Source organism: Dermacentor silvarum, chromosome 2, assembly GCF_013339745.2.
Source record: "Dermacentor silvarum isolate Dsil-2018 chromosome 2, BIME_Dsil_1.4, whole genome shotgun sequence".
NCBI classification, from domain to species: domain Eukaryota; kingdom Metazoa; phylum Arthropoda; class Arachnida; order Ixodida; family Ixodidae; genus Dermacentor; species Dermacentor silvarum.
The window spans coordinates 84,601,040-84,611,552 of record NC_051155.1 but is presented as its reverse complement, the minus strand read 5'-3'; the positions used below and the strand labels follow the sequence as shown (position 1 = coordinate 84,611,552).

The following is a 10,513-nucleotide window of genomic DNA, read 5'->3' as shown; positions in this document are numbered from 1 at the left end:
AGGGAAAGGGGAAAGGCCTAGCGACGATATCGGTGCTGTCGAGCGATCAGCGGCGGGGAGGCTGCCGCACACATGAGTCCCGGTCTCATCCTCTCTACGTACGGCAAGGAAATCTCGCCGCGCGCGAGCAAAACCGCTGTCGAACGGCGGCCCGCGAATGGCAAACGGCGTGCGGCGAGTTAGAGTGCCGGTAACGTGGACGTGGACTCGGCGCTTCTCGGCTACCCGCTGTTGCTGCGGTGCCGGCTCGTGTTATGCGAAACGTGCCGCTATTGACCCTGTGTTGCGCGCACGTCTGGAAAGGCCAACACTGTCGCACTCTGTTCGCGCAGCTAATCAGACCGCTAAGCATGACGGTGTTGGAACGCGACCAATTTGGCACTTGCGTTGTGGGCTGTAATTAACGGTTCGCAAGCGCACAAGCGAGCAGCACGACGAGGAAGAGCAGAAAGCGCGCGTACCTACTAGCAGACTAACCGGAAGTCGTAGGTTCTTGTTCGACCAATGGACATTGTTTCCGCAGTTGACATCACCAGATTCCCCCTGCTGACATCGTGACGACCACTGGGGATACGGGAAAGGCGAGGGGAGAAGGACGGCATTATGTGTTTTCTTGTTTTTTTTTTGTTTTTTTTTTGCCGCGCCCCGCTGCAGTGTTTGGCATCGTTGATCATGACGGCATTCTGAACTCGATGCGCGTGTTGACTTGAAAAGTTCAAAAAATATCTGAGGTGGCTTAGGGGTCCTTTAAGCTATCTGAAACGATAATGTTGACTCGAAAGTAGTAGTTTTGCGCTGGCAACAGTTACCTTCCGTAGGTATTATGCATAACGAATCGAAGCTTGTTGTTGCAGTGGTAGACACTGAACAAAATGCAATGCTTGAGTGTGTGTACTTGTTTTGCAGGTATTATATTGTTACGCGAACGAAGGATTAAGTACAGGAGACTATTTACAAGTATATTTACAAATGATAGCTGCAGCGCTGGCCAGATCAGCCGATAGCTCGAGAGCCCAGAGCAGTTCGTCTTCTTCGTCTAGGCGCCCGCGCGCATCGTCCAGAAGAAACACGCAATATGCATGTATAATTATCCCCGGCGGCAGAAGCACCGTCTCGGTGCGTCTAAATATCAGTGGGAACATGAGGGTAGTACGGTTTTAGGCGTGCTACATGCACAACGTCTGTGGAAGGCGGGGCAGACGAGGTACCAGACTGGTACTGACTGGGGGGATTTCATACGTAACTGGACTCACGGCACGCAGCACTCGATATGGGCCTGTGTACCGAGACCGGAGTTTTTCAGACAGGCCAACCTGACGAGTCGGTGACCATAGGAGTACCAGGGATCCAGGCGAAAAGTGAACGTCTCTGTGATGCCGATCGCACAAACGCCGTTGGTTCTCTTGGGAGGTCAGGAGGCGAGCGCGGGCAATATCGCGAGCTTGAGCTGCCCTGGTGATGGCGTCAAGTGCATATTCGCTGGCCTCTGCTGCGGCGGATGGAAGGGATGTGTCCAGTGGCAATGTGGGTTCTCGGCCAAACAACAGAAAGAACGGGGAATAGCCGGCTGTGTCGTGACGCGAAGAGTTATAAGCAAATGTGACATACGGTAGGACAATGTCCCAATCAGTATGTTCAGACGAGACATACTTTGCAAGCATGTCTGTCAGGGTTCGATTGAGACGCTCCGTGAGACCATTCGACTGTGGATGGTAAGACGTAGTCAGCTTGTGCCTGGTTGAGCAGGACTGCAGGATGTCGGCGATGACTTTAGAAAGGAAAGTGCGGCCACGGTCAGTGAGTAGTTGGCGTGGAGCTCCATGCTGCAGAATCACGTCGCGTAAAAGAAAATCGGCGACATCTGTGGCGCAGCTTGTTGGAAGGGCTCTGGTGATGGCGTAGCGCGTGGCGTAATCTGTCGCCACAGCGACCCACTTGATGCCAGACGTTGATAGAGGAAAAGGGCCAAGTAAGTCCAAGCCAACGCGAAAGAACGGCTCCGAAGGAATGTCGAGCGGTTGAAGGCACCCCGCAGGGAGCGTCGATGGTGTTTTTCGGCGCTGGCATTTATCACACGCCGCAACGTATTTCTGGACGGAGCGGGCAAGGCCTGGCCAAAAGAAGCGTCGGCGAATCCGGTCGTAGGTGCGGGCGACGCCGAGGTGACCTGCCGTTGGTAAGTCGTGAAGTTCTTGGAGAACAGCTGACCGGAGATGCCGAGGAATGACGAGGAGTAGGGCAGGACCGTCGGGACGGACGTTGTGGCGGTATAATACACCATCCCGGAGAACAAACAAATGAAGGGACGAATCAGAAGGCTAAGATTCCAAACGATCAATGATGGCGCGCAAGGTGGCATCACGGCGTTGCTCGTCGGCGACTTGTGGTAGCTGAGAAACCGAGAAAACGTAAGCGTCGGCATCGGTGTCAGGGTCGGCGGGTGGTTCGTCCACTGGGTAGCGTGATAAGCAGTCGGCGTCTTGATGTAGGCGGCCCGACTTGTAGACTACCGCATAGTAATATTCTTGTAGCCGCAGAGCCCAGCGACCAAGCCGGCCGGTAGGATCCTTGAGTGAGGAAAGCCAGCAGAGCGCGTGGTGGTCGGTGATTACAGAGAAATGCGTGCCATACAAGTACGGGCGGAATTTAGAAACCGCCCAGACGAGGGCCAGGCATTCACGGTCTGTAATCGAATAGTTGCGCTCCGCTGCTGTGAGGAGGCGGCTAGCGTAGGCGATAACACGATCGCGTCCCTGTTGGCGTTGGGCTAAGACGGCTCCGATACTGTGACCACTGGCATCGGTACGGATCTCTGTAGGGCAGGACGGGTCAAAGTAGCCCAGAATAGGTGGCGTGGTGAGAATGTTGGTCAGGTGGGCAAATGCGGCAGTTTGAGCGGGACCCCACGTAAACGGCACGTCATTCTTCAGAAGATCAGTAAATGGTCGGGCAATCGCTGCGAAGTCTTGAACGAACCGTGGGAAGTAGGAGCAGAGTCCTACAAAACTTCGTACGTCTTTGACAGACAGAAGTACAGGAAAAGACATGACAGGACGAATTTTCTCCGGGCCTGGTTGAATACCGGATGCGTCGACGAGGTGGCCCAGCACTGTAATCTGCCGACGACCGACGTGACACTTAGAGGAATTTAGTAGGAACCCAGCCTCGCGGAAGACTTGAAGAACAGCTGATAAGCGCTCAAAGTGTGCCTCAAACGTAGGCGAAAATACGAGAACATCGTCTAGGTAGCAAAGGCATGTTGACCATTTGAACCCCTGCAGCAAAGAGTGCATCATGCGCTCGAATGTGGCTGGGGCGTTGCATAGACCGAATGGCATAACTTTGAATTGATATAGACCATCAGGGGTCACAAACGCGGTCTTCTCACGGTCCCTTTCATCCATAGAAATTTGCCAATAACCAGACCGAAGGTCTATGGATGAGAAGTAGTTGGCACCGTGGAGACAATCGAGGGCGTCGTCAATGCCAGGCAAGGGGTAGACATCTTTTTTGGTAATTCGGTTTAGAAGACGATCATCGACGCAGAAGCGCCACGTGCCATCTTTCTTTTTAACAAGCACAACGGGTGACGCCCAAGGGCTCGACGAGGGTTCAACAATGCCTTTGGCAAGCATCTTGTGCACTTCATCTTGAATAACTTGACGCTCTGAAACAGAAACTCGATATGGCCGACGATGAATAGGACTGGCATCACCAGTATTTATGTGATGCTTAGCAATTGAAGTCTGGCCCAATTGTCGATTGTTGAGGTCGAAGATGTCTTGGTAAGAAACCAAAAGGCGACACAGAGCTGCTGCTTTGTTCAGGCAATAGGTCCGCAGCAATCATGGGACTAAAGGTTGCGTCAGGGCAAATAGCATCCTGCGGAAATGGTGAAGAATCAGAGCAGCCTTCCACTGAAAACACCGTGACATGGTCATCTCCTACAGCACGCAGCGTTGCAACCGATATGCCTTGGGGTATAACTGGCTTTGTTAGGCCAAAATTGACGACGGGGAGGCATGTCCGGTTATCGGCGACGGTTACAACAGAGCGGGGTACAGTGATATCGCGCATCAAAAGTACATCAGGAACAGGTGAAGCGACGTAATCACCATCAGGCACAGGGAAATATGAAACAAATCGACGAAAGTCAAGGTATTAGGCGGCAGGCGACGAAGGCGGTCGTACTAAAGTTGTTCGGCTGTTCAGCACGAATATGCGCGAGTAGAGGAAGTTCGAGGCAAAGGGTACCGGTAGAACAGTCGATCAAAGCTGAATGCGCCGTAAGAAATTCTTGTCCAAGGATTAGGTCATGGGGGCAATTGGTCAGCACTGTAAAAAGAACTGGAACGTAGCGGTCGGCGATACTTATCCGGGAAGTACACATTCCAGTGACGGCAACAGTGCTGCCATCGGCGACGCGTACGGCTCGCTAGTAGCAGGCGTGAGGACCTTCTTCAGTCGACGACGGAGGTTATTACTCATTATGGACACCTGGGGCCGTATTCTGTAACGCTTCGGTTTTCGAAGGATTCGGTTTGCGTGCAGAGATTGGTCGCCGCCTGGGTGACGCCATCGCCTCAGGGCGCAAACGCACTTTTTGATGACGTCACGCACATGTCAATCACGCGGAAGCTGAATTTGTCGTCTGCTACGAAGCGAAGCCGCGCGCGCTGCTTCGGTCTGATCCGAAGCGCGGTGTGCCGTGTGCAGAGCCTGTGCGTGCCGTGTGCACGGGCGAGATAGCGGCACTCGGAGCAAAATGACGGCGTGTGCGGTGCCTGTGGCGCCTGTTATCGTGCTTTTAGCGAGCCTCCGTGATAGACAGCGACAACCTTGACGTCGACAAGACGCCTTTGAGATGACAGACGAGGGATTCAGGCGACAATTCATATTCTCAAAAGAGACAGCGCTCCGACTGTGCGAGGAACTTGAGTGTGTATTTTGACCGCAACGCGAAGTTAGCGTACGACGTCCCACCTAGCGGCATAAATGGGTCAACCGAAGTAAACAAAATTCGTTAAGTCACTCACCGCCAGTACAACTCACACACGTTTCAATGATGAAAAACGTAAACCTCATCAATACCATGAACAAATTATTTTTATTTACCAAAAGCGCTCGTAAATTGCTATATTTTTACTCGGTTTGTGACGTTCACGGCCACAAAAGAAACCTTCGCGCCAATTGGTCTCTGTCCTTTCACTTGTTTTCATTACGTCAACGGACCGCCCCAATGTGACGCCACCGCCAAACCGAATCCTTCGAAAACCGAAGCGTTACAGAATACGGCCCCTGGGCTCCAGTATCTATTAACGCCGTCAAAGGGACAGCGTCGACGTGGAGATCAAGTAAGTTCTGGTGCGTAGGTAGCGTCAATGGAGGATTTTGACACGACGAAGATAATGCAGCGCTACCCCCAGGAGCTGCATGGTCTAGTTTTCTGTCGGGGAGGGTCCATAATTGGTCGGCGACGAATAGCGGCGTGGCTGGGGCGACGGGGACCGACGGCGCTGAGGTGACGGCGAGCGAGTGGGACGACTGTCATCGACGGATACGTGAGAGCTCGAAGGCATACGGCGAGGCGAGTAGCGGCGAGGGTCGGCATATCGGCGAGGAGACGGGGAAAAGTAGCTCGAATATGGCGATGTCCAGGAGGTGCGGCAGTGGCGAGCTACGTGGCCAATGCGGTGGCAACGAAAGCAAATGGGCTTGTCGTCCGGAGTTCTCCACTCTGTAGGGTTGCGGTATCTGGAATACAGATCGCTGCGAGGCGCAGCTGTCGGCACCAGTCGGGCGTCAGGTCGGGAGATGGAGCAGGCAGCAGGAAAAACCGAGGTTGGCAAACTCTTGCCGCACAACCTCCTGAATGAGGGAGATCGCTGGGGCTGGTTGGTCAATGGTGGGGTCAAGTGGGCGCGGATGGAACGTGGCAGGAATGGCAGCCTCGAGCTCGCGGCGAACAATACGCGTGATGGTCTCATTGGAGGGAGGTGAAGCGGTAAGGGCGACGCAGGACGACGTCGCAGCTGTGTTAGGGAGCCGGGAGAATTGTGGAATGACGCGGCGGCTTTTGGCGAGCTCAAAGCGGCGGCATTCCTTGACAATGACGTCGATGGTAGACACATTGTTGAAGATCAACAAGTTGAACGCATCGTCCGCGATCCCTTTGAGAACGTGGCCAACCTTGTCAACTTCGACCATGTGCTCGTCGACTTACCGGCAAAGAGCTAGCACGTCTTGTATGTACGAGACATACGATTCAGTGGAAGAGCGCACTCGGGTAGCAAGCTCTTTTCTTGCAGCCTGCTGCCGACCGGTCGGATTTCCAAAGAGGTCACGGAGCTTCTCCTTGAAAGCGTCCCAGCTAGAGATCGCCTCCTCGTGTGTCCGGAACCAGACACGAGGTGTGACGCCCAAGTAGAAGAGGACATTAGCTAGCATTAGGGTAGGGTCCCAGTGGTTGTGGCGGCTAACAAGCTGATACATGCGTAGCCAGTCATCAACGTCAACATTATTTTGGCCGGAGAATATGCCAGGATCGCGGGGAGTGGCAACCGTGACGTACGTTGTGGTTGGAGTTGCAGTAGCAGCAGCAGACGAGGTGTCACCGGGAGCCATGGCGGAAAGCTGGACAGTGCGGCCGCTGCGGAGCTCCGTGGCGAGGACGGGGAACGGCACGCTCGCCAAAATGTTACGCGAACGAAGGATTAAGTACAGGAGACTATTTACAAGTATATTTACAAATGATAGCTGCAGCGCTGGCCAGATCAGCCGATAGCTTGAGAGCCCAGAGCAGTTCGTCTTCTTCGTCTAGGCGCCCGCGCGCATCGTCCAGAAGAAACACGCAATATGCATGTAGCAATATTATGGGTATCGAAGCCAAGGCTTTGATCAACAGTGTTGATGGATTGCAGTGGAGTATGCCAAACAACAATTCGTGCTTAAGAGTGTGCTTTGGTTACCCTTTCACACCACATAAAGAACTGCATTGGAGATGACGCTGGCGAGCTGGTATGGCTACTTACAGAAAACAGTGCAAGAATAGAATGTAAAAGAGATAAGTCGGGCTGCTAATATTGTATTGCACTCAAGAGGCTGGCAGCACCATCAGGTAGTGAGGATAACCCACAACATATGAATGGAAAATCAAGTGTATCTCAAGGAACAGAGTGAATCAGATCAGTTTGTATCGTCTTTTAGAAGTGGTGGCTCAACATTTATCAGGAAAGCACACACGGCCTACATCTGATTCACTAAGGGTTCAAAGGAGATTGGAATAAACCATTCAAAAATGTGAAATCCCTTGATTTTCTTGATCTTCCTCTCCACGTGTATCCTGATCACGGCGATTTCTTGAGTCTCCTCCACTTCATCGGGAGTACATTGCCCACGCTTGAGGAAAGGTGCAATGTTCAGCTTAACTTTCTTGCTCCGTAGCAAGTATTTATTGCAGCGAAGCTGTATATGTTAAGTTTCCAGCGGATTGATGTCCGTAGACCAAAAATTCCGAAGATAGTACAATACCGGCCCTAGTCGCGGCGGAGGTGAAGCAGGCGTCAAGCACTCCGCCAAATTCCAAAACTAAATTTAATGTCTTGGGTCCAAATACCACCCGCATCAGATATTAAGCTGATAACAGATACCACACATTGACCTACGTCGGTCATTTCTATCTTCGCACCACACACATGTACGCCATCCTGCTTATTCGAACTAGTGTCTTCTGTCTCCGGACTTCATGCTCTATGTATTCTCCTTTACTGAGTTCTGCTCTGACTGTGAAATGGGTAGGCTGCGTGTTGTACGGTCTGAAGAACAGCGCGGCTACCAAGAACGATGGCGTGAACACAAAAGGGAATGGGCGCGGCGGCGGCGGCGGAAGGAGACCACCGACGATCAGCGGGCCGCGGACGCCAAGTGTAAGCGTGCTGCTCGCCAGGACCGCGAAGCGAAAAGAAATGCGAACCGTTCATGGGGCCCTGATCCTGCAAACGTGGAATGTTTTACCGGAGCAACAGCCAATCACCACTACACAGCTTTGCTGGTCATTCACCTTCACAGAGCGGAAGGGCACTGCATTTAAAAAAACAAATCTGTTGTCAGACATGACTGAGTCAACTGCGTACAAACTTCAGGTCTAAATACCTACTCTTCTCCACGCACTTTTTGTCAGACGTGCACCCAGCAAATAATTCAAAAACGAAAGTATTACACCAGGGGAGAGCCTTGGAGTGCTGTGAACGTATGAGTAGACTTGTACGAGGCGTATACCTGTGATTGCGTCACGAAAGATGTTGGCACATCACATCTAATCTCAGTGGCATCCAAGATGGCACGTGTTGATGGGTATTTCTCCTTGAAAGCAGATGGGCATGGGCAGCATCAATAGCTCGTCGTGATATCCATGTTGTCATTCCTCTTATCTGCAAATAAATGTAGTCAAGTATTGTAGAAAAAAAAATTCTTGACACCGTGCTGACGGAGCATTGAACAAATGGCCGATGTGTCGGTGAAATTACTCAACTCGTAGTTTAACCAGCGCAAAAAAGAGTTAGTGCTGCACACCAACCTTGTGTCGCCGACCACCATAGTCAATATTCTGTAGCCTACTCCTCGTACTGTTGCGTGCAATATTATCACCATTTTCTCCTAAATCAAGGAGGCGCATGAGAGAACAGAAGTGCTTGTAGCTGGGCAGTCCAATTTAAAACTCAACGTCGTCACTGTTCTTGAATCTTTCAATTCCAAAGGGAGGTAATTCTTCCAGCTGCTCTATATTTTTTGGCGACAAGCTCTGAACGAAGCAACCTTAATGCTTTATTTTGTGCCTTCATTTGCTACTTCAGGCGCTGATTTTCTGATTCGTTTGCTTTGCTCGAAGCGAGTTTATTTTCTAGGAGAGCAGCAGTTTATCCTAAGAAGCTATTTGCAGTTTCCGGTGTTGATTTTTTGCATTTGGACCTGCTTCGTTTGCTTTGATTGCAGCCAGCTTCTTCTCTAGGACAGAAATATTCTCTCTCCATGCATAAATGTTTCCAGAGGCTGTTTCTTCTGGTGACTTGGTGTTTGTCAGAAAGCGAAGTGCAGCCCGTATATTCAAGCCTGAAGACGGTAGTCCTTTATTGAATGTATCTTTGTTGCACCCATCTGCTGCGTTTTCCTTGTCATCTGCTCGGTCCTAATCAACACAGGTGTCTACCTTTTGCCCTGTATTGCGAAGCCCTTGGTCACCAACATCCTGCTTCCTTTTTGATGATGCAACTTTCTGAACCGGTGCCCGTTGAGCTGGCTTTTTCTTCGACGACGTTAAGGGCATTAATAAAAATATGAATGGCACAGTAGACCGGTGTAAGTGTCGGTAACCATTAGAAGCATTAGCGACAAGGTTACTCTTAAGAAGCTGGAGAGAGCAGACCTAGTTGCCTTCGAAACTGCGAAGAGCGGGGCTTCGTGTCGCCTGATGTCTGCAATCCACGTTTTGTATATATGCTCTGGTCTCTTGGGGAATCTGTGGTATGACACCTGCAAATGAGTTGCTATTCAAAATGCTTTCTGTCATTATTGGGACACATTATCTCAGAAATGCTCTCTTAAAAAAGGAAACGACGATTTAAAGCAACGCAGTTAATATTTCAAACACTCGAGAAATCTGTGCAGTCGGGATTTACGCGAATGGCGGCGTCGTGGCGAATTTATCTTCTTTCAGGCGCTCATATGCGAATAACTTTAAGACAACAGGAATGGGATTCCTTTTCTCGATGAAGGAAGATACAATAACTTTATAGCAAAATACAACGCGAAATTCCGTTTCACATGCATACAGGGAAGTCGCGCTGCGGTATTTGGTCTGTCGTCGAACAGGGCTCGACCAAAAGTGCGCGTACAAAGTAATCCGGCCGTGAGGCTGGATTACTGTATATGCAAGGGTATGCATACGTCTGACCCCGTAATTCCACACAAATTTAGTTGTCTTTCTTGACCACATCACACGGCAAAACTATGGCATGCGAACAACGCGAAATAGACGTGTGTCGCCGCCAACATAACCGAGTTTCGAAAGAAGGAACTTCGCAGACCTGTGTCAAGACACAAATGGCCTTCGCCCTTAAAGAATGTTATGCGCGCACCGCACGATCTACAGTGTGACATAAAGATATAGCGCTGTGCTTAGTGCGAAGAGTGGTCAAGACCATGTGACAGCGTTTCGTAAACATCGTGTCTCATCCTACAAACAGCAAGTGGTTTCAAGTTCATTTCAAAAATAAATTTTGTCGAGATCACTTATACATGAATCAGCCCCATCTCCAGCGATAAAAACAAGCCAAATTGTTTACCGACATAAACAAGCCACTGTCTCACAAAACTACATGACTGAGGTGCGACGCAGCAAGAAGGCACTTACTTTTTCTCCGGACTTGTCAAAGCCACCAAACTTTGTGCGCAGTGGCACATTAGAGATTACTAGCCTGGCGCCAGATCACAGTGCCCCGACAGCACCACGAAAGTG

At 50.9% G+C, this 10,513-nt stretch overlaps 1 pseudogene; it reads right to left on the bottom strand.

Annotated features, from left to right (window-relative positions):
- Positions 1-7,494: 7,494 nt before the first annotated feature.
- Positions 7,495-7,673, bottom strand: LOC119443304 (U2 spliceosomal RNA; annotated as a pseudogene).
- Positions 7,674-10,513: the final 2,840 nt, after the last annotated feature.